Source organism: Malaclemys terrapin, chromosome 11 (genome assembly GCF_027887155.1).
Source record: "Malaclemys terrapin pileata isolate rMalTer1 chromosome 11, rMalTer1.hap1, whole genome shotgun sequence".
NCBI classification, from domain to species: Eukaryota; Metazoa; Chordata; order Testudines; family Emydidae; genus Malaclemys; species Malaclemys terrapin.
In genome coordinates, this window is record NC_071515.1 from 9,479,221 (window position 1) to 9,491,119 (window position 11,899).

The following is an 11,899-nucleotide window of genomic DNA, read 5'->3' on the forward strand; positions in this document are numbered from 1 at the left end:
TTGTCTGTATCTCAAGGAGAGTTTATTTTGGCAGCAGCAAAGTGTATTAAAAAAGCATAACTCTGTTGTATAGATGGCATATTTCACTGGCGCTGGCCACAGCTTCCAGAATAAGAAGGTGTAGATTTTTTTTGAGGACTGACAACAGGGCCAGATCCTCAGCTGGTGCAAATCAACATAGCTCTATGGATTTCAATGGCACTACACCAGTTTACCCTAGCTGAGGCTCTGGCCCTGGCCTGTTGTTTGTTTGTTTTTTAGCATCTTTTTCAGGCCTTTCATTTTTAATCAGGAAAATGGTGCATTATTGGAAGCAAGAAGAATGTGTAGTGTTCTCGGATTGTGGTTTGGCTCAAGAGCCAATCAGCAAGTAGGTGGACTCTTTGCACTAAGCCTGCCCCTCTACAGCAAAATCCTGTGTTGTCTAGTGAATGCGTGAAGTGTAGAAGGTGCCACACAAAAATATCTGCAGGGTTTGAATGTCAACCAGGTCAAGTTGGGAAGCAGGAGAGCTTTATTTCCGAATGATCTTTATGAACAGCCATTGTGCGTGTGTGTATGTGCACACGTCTGTTTGTCTGTTTGTATTCTTTTATCATTAAAAGGCTCTGCCTAGTATCACTGATCTGAAAATCCTTACCAAGCTAGTTGGTCTAATTTTTGGAGTCCACACCACGCTGTCCCTCTATTCGGCCTATCTGAAGCATTCTGGTATGCCAAGAGCTCGATTGCTGTGTGTGTCTTCAGGCCAAGAATGGAGCATTCAGGCTGAATGAAGGTTTTGTCCTCAGCATGTGCACTTGAGTCATATCCTCAGGTCTGACTGAGCTGTGCTAGGCCCAACTGTCAGAATGAGTCCCCAAGCCAGCCCCCCGTGTTAGTTGGGGCTGCTCTAAATTAAGAAGGGTAAGCCAGTTTTCTAGGAACTGTGCTGCCAGTGAGGTTCAGCAGAGGGCATGGCCTTATGTGTTTAGATACTGAGGTTCTCTGGATGTCACTGACCTGCTGCTTCTTGGTGTATGGGCAATGAGCTTCAGGTGGCATGTGACCAGAATTTGGTCTGCTGGTTGGATCATTAGCTTCCCCGGGCCAGGGACTGATGTGGAGCACAATGTAAATGCTGATCCATGCCCCCTGCCAACCTACTGATTGATCCGATATAGAATTTATATTCTATGACTTAACAAACATATACCCTATGTCACTCTACTGTATCGCTCTTATGCTAGCATAACTCACATGTGGGTTGTGTCTCCCTTTGTGCCTGATCTGCAGAGGCTACGGGTCTGCTCCAGCCCTGACAGGGAGCTCTAGCAATTCATGTTTTTATCTCTGGATGTCACTGGTTCAGTACTGTGTGAATTGGGCCTAGGCGGTGGCTGTCACATAAGTGGGTGCTCATCTGGGATTTGAACTGCTGTAGGCCTCAGACACTCGGAATGAGCTTCCTCTGTCCAGAGGAAGTACGTAACCCACTGGTGAGTCTGTGGCACAGGTCCTCCTCTGTGCCTGAGCTACAGAGGATATAGGAGTCTACTACAGTCCAATCAACAGAGCCTGGCTCTTTAGCTCAATCTGTAGCACCTCACGTTTTTAGCTCTGGACATCTCCAGTATATCTCCTAGTGTGCTGGCCAAAATGGCAGCCAGCACTTTATTGACGGTATAATGTCAGATGAGGACTAGATAGTCCTGAAGTGTGAGTGCAACAGGCTGTACAGGAGCCTTCCACACACACCATGGCCCCAGCACATGAGCCGGATTCAGCCCCAGAACACGAGGCCCCGGGGGATTGTTGTTTGAAAAGTGTGAATTGGGAGTGCTTTGTTCCAGGTGGGCCTTGAGTGGGCCTGACTGGTATATAAGGGCAGTCAGCAGCGAACCAGCTGAGCGGCGAACAGCAGAGGCTAACAGCAGGAGTTTGCCTGGGAGCTGTCCAAGAGGAGGTACGCTAAGTGCTGCATTAGGGGGGCTGTGTTGGTGGGCCTTGAGTGGGCCTGACTGGTATATAAGGGCAGTCAGCAGCGAACCAGCTGAGCGGCGAACAGCAGAGGCTAACAGCAGGAGTTTGCCTGGGAGCTGTCCAAGAGGAGGTACGCTAAGTGCTGCATTAGGGGGGCTGTGTTGGTGAGTATCTGAGTGCCTGCTGCTGGGACAGTTGGTCAGTTTGACCGTGTGCTTGATTGCTTGCTTGTTTGTTTGAAAAGTGTGAATTGGGAGTGCTTTGTTCCAGGTGGGCCTTGAGTGGGCCTGACTGGTATATAAGGGCAGTCAGCAGCGAACCAGCTGAGCGGCGAACAGCAGAGGCTAACAGCAGGAGTTTGCCTGGGAGTTCGCGTGGGGAGAGCGCACTAAGGCTTTCATCTGCAGGTTTCTCTGAGTAGTTCCTGCAACAGTTGAGGAAGCTCCTAAGAGGACGGTGATATGGAAGGTGAGCGATCAGCTGTTGTAACCTGCACAGGTTGTGCCATGTTTGTCTTTCTTCCGCAGGACAGAAGTGACTTTGTCTGTACAAAGTGCAAGCTGGTCTCCATATTGGAGGAGAAGGTTCGAGGGCTGGAGAAACAAGTATCGACTCTGCGTTGCATAAGGGAAAATGAAGATTTCCTGGACAGACGTCAGGAGATGCTTCTACGGCCACAATGTTCTGAAGATTCAGAGCAGGCGCAGCAGGGACAGAAGGATTGTGAGGAGGTTTGGCAGCATGTGACCTCCAGAAGAAGAAAGAGGAGCGTCCATGCACCAGCAATGGAGATACAGGTGAGCAATCGTTTCCATGTTCTCTCTACAGGCGCTAATGTGGAGAGTGGACTAGATGGCCCATCTGAGGGAAGGGAGCAGAAGGAGACTCCACCGATTGGAAGGCAAAAGATGCACTGTCCTAGGGATGGGGGTTCCACGACCACCACTCCCAAGAGGAGGAGGAGGGTGGTGGTGGTCGGGGACTCCCTCCTCAGGGGGACTGAGTCATCTATCTGCCGCCCTGACCGGGAAAACCGAGAGGTCTGCTGCTTGCCAGGAGCTAGGATACACGATGTGACGGAGAGACTGCCGAGACTCATCAAGCCCTCGGATCGCTACCCCTTCCTGCTTCTCCACGTGGGCACCAATGATACTGCCAAGAATGACCTTGAGCGGATCACTGCAGACTACGTGGCTCTGGGAAGAAGGATAAAGGAGTTTGAGGCGCAAGTGGTGTTCTCGTCCATCCTCCCTGTGCAAGGAAAAGGCCGGGGTAGAGACCGTCGAATCGTGGAAGTCAACGAATGGCTACGCAGGTGGTGTCGGAGAGAAGGCTTTGGATTCTTCGACCATGGGATGGTGTTCCAAGAAGAAGGAGTGCTAGGCAGAGACGGGCTCCACCTAACGAAGAGAGGGAAGAGCATCTTCGCCAGCAGGCTGGCTAACCTAGTGAGGAGGGCTTTAAACTAGGTTCACCGGGGGAAGGAGACCAAAGCCCTGAGGTAAGTGGGGAAATGGGATCCTGGGAGGAAGCACAAGCAGGAGAGCGCAAGAGGGGAGGACTCCTGTCTCATGCTGAGAAAGAGGGACGATCATTGAGTTATCTTAAGTGCCTATACACAAATGCAAGAAGCCTGGGAAACAAGCAGGGAGAACTGGAAGTCCTGGCACAGTCAGGGAACTATGATGTGATTGGAATAACAGAGACTTGGTGGGATAACTCACATGACTGGAGTACTGTCATGGATGGATATAAACTATTCAGGAAGGACAGGCAGGGCAGAAAAGGTGGGGGAGTTGCGTTGTATGTAAGAGAGGAGTATGACTGCTCAGAGCTCCGGTATGATACTGCAGAAAAACCTGAGAGTCTCTGGATAAAGTTGAGAAGTGGGAGCAACAAGGGTGATGTCGTGGTTGGAGTCAGCTATAGACAACCAGACCAGGGGGATGAGGTGGACGAGGCTTTCTTCTGGCAACTAGCAGAAGTTGCTAGATCGCAGGCCCTGGTTCTCATGGGAGACTTTAATCACCCTGATATCTGCTGGGAGAGCAATACAGCGGTGCACAGGCAATCCAGGAAATTTTTGGAAAGCGTAGGGGACAATTTCCTGGTGCAAGTGCTGGAGGAACCAACTAGGGGCAAAGCTTTTCTTGACCTGCTGCTCACAAACAGGGAAGAACTAGTAGGGGAAGCAAAAGTGGATGGGAACCTGGGAGGCAGTGACCATGAGATGGTCGAGTTCAGGATCCTGACACAAGGAAGAAAGGAGAGCAGCAGAATATGGACCCTGGACTTCAGAAAAACAGACTTTGACTCCCTCAGGGAACAGATGGGCAGGATCCCCTGGGAGAATAACATGAAGGGCAAAGGGGTCCAGGAGAGCTGGCTGTATTTTAAAGAATCCTTATTGAGGTTGCAGGAACAAACCATCCCGATGTGTAGAAAGAATAGTAAATATGGCAGGCGACCAGCTTGGCTAAACAGTGAAATCCTTGCTGATCTTAAACGCAAAAAAGAGGCTTATAAGAAGTGGAAGATTGGACAAATGACCAGGGAGGAGTATAAAAATATTGCTCAGGCGTGCAGGAGTGAAATCAGGAAGGCCAAATCACACTTGGAGTTGCAGTTAGCAAGAGATGTTAAGAGTAACAAGAAGAGTTTCTTCAGGTATGTTAGCAACAAGAAGAAAATCAAGGAAAGTGTGGGCCCCTTACTGAACGAGGGAGGCAACCTAGTGACCGAGGATGTGGAAAAAGCTAATGTACTCAATGATTTTTTTGCCTCTGTCTTCACGCACAAGGTCAGCTCCCAGATTGCTGCACTGGGCAGTACAGCATGGGGAGAAGGTGACCAGCCCTCTGTGGAGAAAGAAGTGGTTCGGGACTATTTAGAAAAACTGGACGTGCACAAGTCCATGGGGCCGGATGCGCTGCATCCAAGGGTGCTAAAGGAGTTGGCGGGTGAGATTGCAGAGCCATTAGCCATTATTTTTGAAAACTCATGGCGATCGGGGGAGGTCCCAGATGACTGGAAAAAGGCTAATGTAGTGCCCATCTTTAAAAAAGGGAAGAAGGAGGATCCGGGGAACTACAGGCCAGTCAGCCTCACCTCAGTCCCTGGAAAAATTATGGAGCAGGTCCTCAAGGAATCAATTATGAAACATTTAGAGGAAAGGAAAGTGATCAGGAACAGTCAGCATGGATTCACGAAGGGGAAGTCGTGCCTGACTAACCTAATTGCCTTCTATGATGAGATAACTGGCTCTGTGGATGAGGGGAAAGCAGTGGATGTGTTATTTCTTGACTTTAGCAAAGCTTTTGATACTGTCTCCCACAGTATTCTTGCCACCAAGTTAAAGAAGTATGGGCTGGATGAATGGACTGTAAGGTGGATAGAAAGCTGGCTAGATCGTCGGGCTCAACGGGTAGTGATCAATGGCTCCATGTCTAGTTGGCAGCCGGTTTCAAGTGGAGTGCCCCAAGGGTCGGTCCTGGGGCCGGTTTTGTTTAATATCTTTATTAATGATCTGGAGGATGGTGTGGACTGCACTCTCAGCAAGTTTGCAGATGACACTAAACTAGGAGGCGTGGTAGATACACTAGAGGGTAGGGATCGGATACAGAGAGACCTAGACAAATTAGAGGATTGGGCAGAAAAAAACCTGATGAGGTTCAACAAGGACAAGTGCAGAGTCCTGCACTTAGGACGGAAGAATCCCATGCACTGCTACAGACTAGGGACCGAATGGCTAGGTAGCAGTTCTGCTGAAAAGGACCTAGGGGTCACAGTGGACGAGAAGCTGGATATGAGTCAACAGTGTGCCCTTGTTGCCAAGAAGGCTAACGGCATTTTGGGCTGTATAAGTAGGGGCATTGCCAGCAGATCGAGGAACGTGATCGTTCCCCTTTATTCGACATTGGTGAGGCCTCATCTGGAATACTGTGTCCAGTTTTGGTCCCCACACTACAAGAAGGATGTGGAAAAATTGGAAAGAGTCCAGCGGAGGGCAACAAAAATGATTAGGGGTCTGGAGCACATGACTTATGAGGAGAGGCTGAGAGAACTGGGATTGTTTAGTCTCCAGAAGAGAAGAATGAGGGGGGATTTGATAGCAGCCTTCAACTACCTGAAGGGGGGTTCCAAAGAGGATGGAGCTCGGCTGTTCTCAGTGGTGGCAGATGACAGAACAAGGAGCAATGGTCTCAAGTTGCGGTGGGGGAGGTCCAGGTTGGATATCAGGAAAAACTATTTCACTAGGAGGGTGGTGAAACACTGGAATGCGTTACCTAGGGAGGTGGTGGAGTCTCCTTCCTTGGAGGTTTTTAAGGCCCGGCTTGACAAAGCCCTGGCTGGGATGATTTAGCTGGGAATTGGTCCTGCTTTGAGCAGGGGGTTGGACTAGATGACCTCTTGAGGTCCCTTCCAACTCTGATATTCTATGATTCTATGATTCTATGATTCCAATGCGGAGAGTGGTGCTAAAGGAGGGGGCACCTGCAGCACAGAGGGCAGGATCTGGACTCCCTGGGGGCAGTACAGAACCAAACCTACACTCTGTGGTGACTAATTAACTGGTCCCCAAGCAAAATGCTTGCGATCTCTGCTAGCTAGCGTCTGCAGCGGTGGGGCTCACGCTACCCTCCTGCCATTTCTAGAACTGAAAAGTTGCCCAGGTAGCTCACTGCCTGACACCGAATCCCGACCGATCACACAGAGCCAAGCTTCCAATCCGAGGTATTATTTGAACCAGTGGCTTCTTCTGGGGCCCAACTAACCAAATGCTAAAGATAACTGGGGAGAAAAAAAACAAACCAAACCTACAACTGAGTCACCAGTAAATCAGCAGAACTTGTTAGTGGTGCCTGATCAGTGCTATGCACAGGAAATGAGTCTTAAAGGGGCAGGCCAGTCTCTGGCTAGGAAGAAATGTTTCAGATAGCATCGCTGCAGGGCTCCAGGTGTGGGGAACACAGTGCTTGAAATCTTTATGGTAGAGGGCAACCTACATGCATTGGAAAGTGGACTTACTCTGGCTGTTCATGGTGTGTAATGTCTTGCTGCCCAATTCCCTGCCAATTCCCTGCCTAACCCATCTCCCACCTCCTTGCTGTTCCCACCCCAGCCCAGCACAACTCCCAGCTACCAAAAACCCTCCCACAAAGCTAGGGATGGGTGACCCAGTTCAGACAAAGTGAGAGCTTCCAGGAGCCCTGCTTAGGACTCAAAATGGACCAGGCCTGCCTTGAGCTTTGAAGAAGTCTGGTTATTTTTTTTATGTGCTTCAGCACATTCACACTGGAAGGTTGCTCTCCTCTAGATTTTTGGCCAGGAGCAGATGGGCTGAATTACCATGAGAAATACTGTTACTCTTAGTACAACTGGGAGCAATACCAGAAGGCAGAAGGTCAGGAGCCCAACTCCGATGGAAAGTGCATGGCATCTGGGTGGCGAACTTTCTTGGGCTCCTTTGAAAATTCCAACCCAAACCTTTTGATCTGACCTCACCCTAATGTAATGAAGTCAGGAATCCAGTAAATCGACTGAAGAAAGAGCAGTCCCTCTAGGTTTACACTGCTGTAACTTAGGGACCAGATTCACTCTAAAGTCCTGGGCTAGCCCAAACCATCACGGGATGGATGGCTGACTGCATTGCACAAGCCACAACTCAGCTACGCAGATCCTGGTGGGAGGAAAAAAATAATTCACAGGAGAGACCAATTCAATGAGATTTACAAGCTGATTTGGCAGACTCAAGAGGTGTGGCTACTCCAGAGAAGCACGCAAACATACAGGGGTTTCTCCAAGCCTTTGGAGGTTTGCCTCTCACTGGTTCTCATGTGGGCACACAGGGCATGTGTTTACTTTGCTGGGTTTATTAATGAACGTTTCTGCCCCAATCTTTCCGCTTAAAACACTTTTGCCATTTGCGTCCCCGCCTTGAAAGCAGCAAAGGGGCTGAAATTATATCCATCGCTGTTGCTGTTGGTTGACTGAGCTCCCCTGCCTTCCCCCCAGCCTGTTCCACATTTTTCAAATTTCTGGAGATTGTTTTTCGCCTCCTGATGTTCTCTGGAGCTTGCCCAAGAGAAGCAAACACAGCCTGCCCCTGGCTGGTGGGGCAAGGGGCGGGAGGTTATGCTCTGAGTAAATTTAGCCTCTTACTGGCAGATTTATCTCCCTTAATCAGAATTGTGTGGGGATTGTTTTTGTAGACTTAACTTCCCCAAATGCAGCCCCCGATTGCATAAATGCTTTTAGTTAAGAGCTAATTTCCTGGAGCGTGTGCCAGCGCTCTCTCCATGCAAACAAAACAAAGAGGGTGAATACAAAATGTTTCACAACTACAAGGAAGTTTGAGCAAATAAATGTCCAGGAATGAGAAGGTGTCAGTGCACCCTTTCTCCACTTTCCCAACACCATTCGCATGTGTTACAGTGCTGCTTCCAGTTAGCACTGTCCCCTGACACCTGGCCCTTCCGTGGGGACCAGGAGACCCTGACACACACCTATGGAGGGTGTGTCAGGTTGCAGCCCCTGGTTCTGGCTCCTCCAGAACCTCTTAGAATCCTAGAACTGGAAGGGACCTAGAGAGATCATCTAGTCCAGTCCCCTGCACTCATGGCAGGACTAAGTATTATCAGACCATCCCTGACAGGTGTTTGTCCAACCTGCTCTTAAAAATCTCCAATGATGGAGATTCCACCACCTCCCTAGGCAATTTATTCCAGTGCTTAACCACTCTGACAGTTGGGAAGCTTTTCCTAATGTCCAACCTAAACCTCCCTTGCTGTAATTTAAGCCCATTGCTTCTTGTCCTATCCTCAGAGGTTAAGAAGAACAATTTTTCTCCCTTCTCCTTGTAACGACCTTTTATGTACTTGAAAACTGTTATCATGTCCCCCCCTCAGTCTTCTCTTTTCCAGATTAAACAAACCCAATTTTTTCAATCTTCCCTCCTAGGTCATGTTTTCTAAACCTTTAATCATTTTTGTTGCTCTTCTCTGGACTTTCTCCAGTTTGTCCACATCTTTTCTGAAATGTGACGCCCAGAACTGGACACAATACTCCAGTTGAGGCCTAATCAGCGCAGAGTAGCGAGGAAGAATTACTTCTCGTGTCTTGCTTACAACACTCCTGCTAATACATCCCAGAATGAGGATTTCGCTTTTTTTGCAACAGTGTTACACTGTTGACTCATATTTTAGCTTGCGGTCCACTATGATTCCCAGATCCCTTTCCACAGTTCTCCTTCCTAGGTAGTCATTTTCCATTTTGTATGTGTGCAACTGATTGCTCCTTCCTAAATGGAGTACTTTGCCAGATTTCTACAGTGCTCCACTCCCCAAACAGTGACCTCCTTTGAAAAATGCACCCACTTATCTTGGTGCCTAAAAGCAGAACTGAGATCTCTTGAAAATTTGTGTTTTAGCTTATGAGCTGCGTAAGAGAAGGGCATTATCTGCGCTAGTTCTTTCTGTATCGCCAGGCACTTCTATGGAACTCTGTACATGAGCATTCATAATGACAGCGCCAAACATGTGCTTTCTGATGACTCTAGTATGAGCGTCTCAGATGCCCATCTTCTTCTTAGCGTATGCGCCACGTGCCTGATGTGGCACATGACCAGGATTCATCACCGAATTTGGTCTGCTGGCTAGATCATTAGCTTCCCTGGCCCAACCTGGGTACTGATAGGGAGCACAAAGTGAATGGTGATCTATGCCCAACTGCTGGGTGAAGATTGTGTGGAGCACATTTTTTAAACTCTGACACTAATAAAGGCAACACAATGAGTAAGGATGCCATCAACACACTGGGGGCGGGGAAGGGGGTGACACAGCAAAGTGAGGGGGCCACTCAGGGGAAAGCTTTATTTTTTATATTAATATTTAGTATTGTTTAGTCATCTTCCCCTGGTGGGACTTGGGAGTGGCAACAGGCAGTGATGAGAAGCTAGCAGATGGACTACACTTCAGCCTGTAGGCATAACTTATGTCGCTCAGGGGCGTGAACATCCCTCCCCCCAACCCCCCGAGCAACATAAGTGATGCCGACATAAGCGCTCGTGTGCACACGACTTCTCCCACCAACATTGGGTCTGCCACATGTGGAGGTGGTTTTATGATGCTGACGGGAGAGAGCTCTCTCCCATTGGCCTAGAGTGTCTTCACCAGATGCACAGCAATGGCAGAGCACTGTACGTATAGACATGGCCTAGAAGACAGGTTGAATATGTGAAGACATACCTCGACTTCAGACCCAATTCAGTTCACCTTGTGCAGTCTATTATTCCAGTGCAAGGTGAGTGTGAAACACGGCCATTGTGATCTGGTAGCATTTCATATCTTCATTGCACAGGCACAGGGTCATGCAGAACTCTAGTTGGGAGAAATAAAGCTTGATAGACTGTGACTAAGAAAATTTACATATGGAAATAGGTAGAATATCTGCTATTTCTACAATCTGGTTCAAAGTGTTTGGTGTTTTAGGAAAGTGACATGAAACGGAAGGATGGGTTTGGGGTTAAAGCACTGGACTGGGAGATGAGAGTTTAAATTCAAAGCTCTCCCATAGACACCCTTTGTGACCTTGTCCAAGTCACTTAATCTCTCTAGGCCTTACTTCACTGTCTGTAAAATGGATAATAAGGGCTTGCTTACACATGAAAGTTAATCTGCAATAAGGAAGGTTGAGAATTTAAAGAAGGTGAACTATTCTGAACTGACTCCATGTCTGGTTGCTTTTATTCCAGAATAAGAGGGCCATATTCCGAATTAACTTAATCCACTTCCAAAATGCATGACACTAATTCAAAATAAGGTATGCTTATTCTGGAATACAAGCCTCTCCCGCATAGAGTCAATCAGGAATAGTTAATCACCAATAGCTACAACTCCTTGTGCAGACAAGCCCTAATACTGACTTTGCCTCACTGTCATCTGTTTACAATGCAAGCTCTTTGGCACATGGACTCTCTTAGTAGGGGGCTTACAGAGCCTAGCACTGTGGCCAGACGTAGAACAGTAATGTTAGTGGGGACTATAAAGCCTGTGCAAGTAACCAGAAGGGACTTCCTTGTTATTGCTAAGACTGTATAGTCTAATGCATCACTTTATTTCTGCTGGTTATGTGTTCTTTTCTCTGTGTACACAGGAACTCAAGTGAACGTTAGATCTGCAAAGATTAGATAAGGAGTGTAATAAATAGACTTCTTTAAAATCCACGCTTATCTTGTTTTTGTTTCAGTACAAGTGGGGTTTTGGAAAAGCAACAGCCGCTTAGTTAAAGGCACAGGTCTGGATTGTAGGGTTCAGCTTCTGGTGCCAGCTGGGATTGCACCATGCCAATAAACCCACAGTTCTTTATGATCAATGGGGATAGATGTAGCATGGTCCCCACTAGAAGTGCACAAGGAGCTGAGAGGCAGCTAATTGGTTAATGAGAGACTGGCCCAGTTGGACCCAATCAGATGTGTTCATTCCCAAACTGCATTTTAGAAGAATTATTCTGGAGCAAAATTTAATGTGACCAATCACAATGGTAGGACTTAAGGCACATCTTCTTGCTGTCCCTATGGCAATGGGACAAAACAAAAATGCTATTTGATACCTGTCCTTTGTGGGGATTGTACTTATTTCAGCCACAGTACAAACTGTTCAGAGATCCATGTGCTCTGAAGAGCACTTCTGGGAAATGGAACATTCCGGAGAGTTGCACAGAAAGCTACTAGAGGAGCAAAGTTCAAAGGGGATGAAGAGCCTCAAGGCTATTCCTGGCTTCTAGCTCCCCTGCCTACCAGGAAATCCCTACCCAGCTTCCTAACCTTCCCCGGTGCCCCATACCAACCATCCCTGAACATGCGACCCACTCAGTGCGGCATTCTCTTCCCTGCTATGTGTGGCTGGGCCATATGTAGTGCATGTTGAGCCTGCTCTAG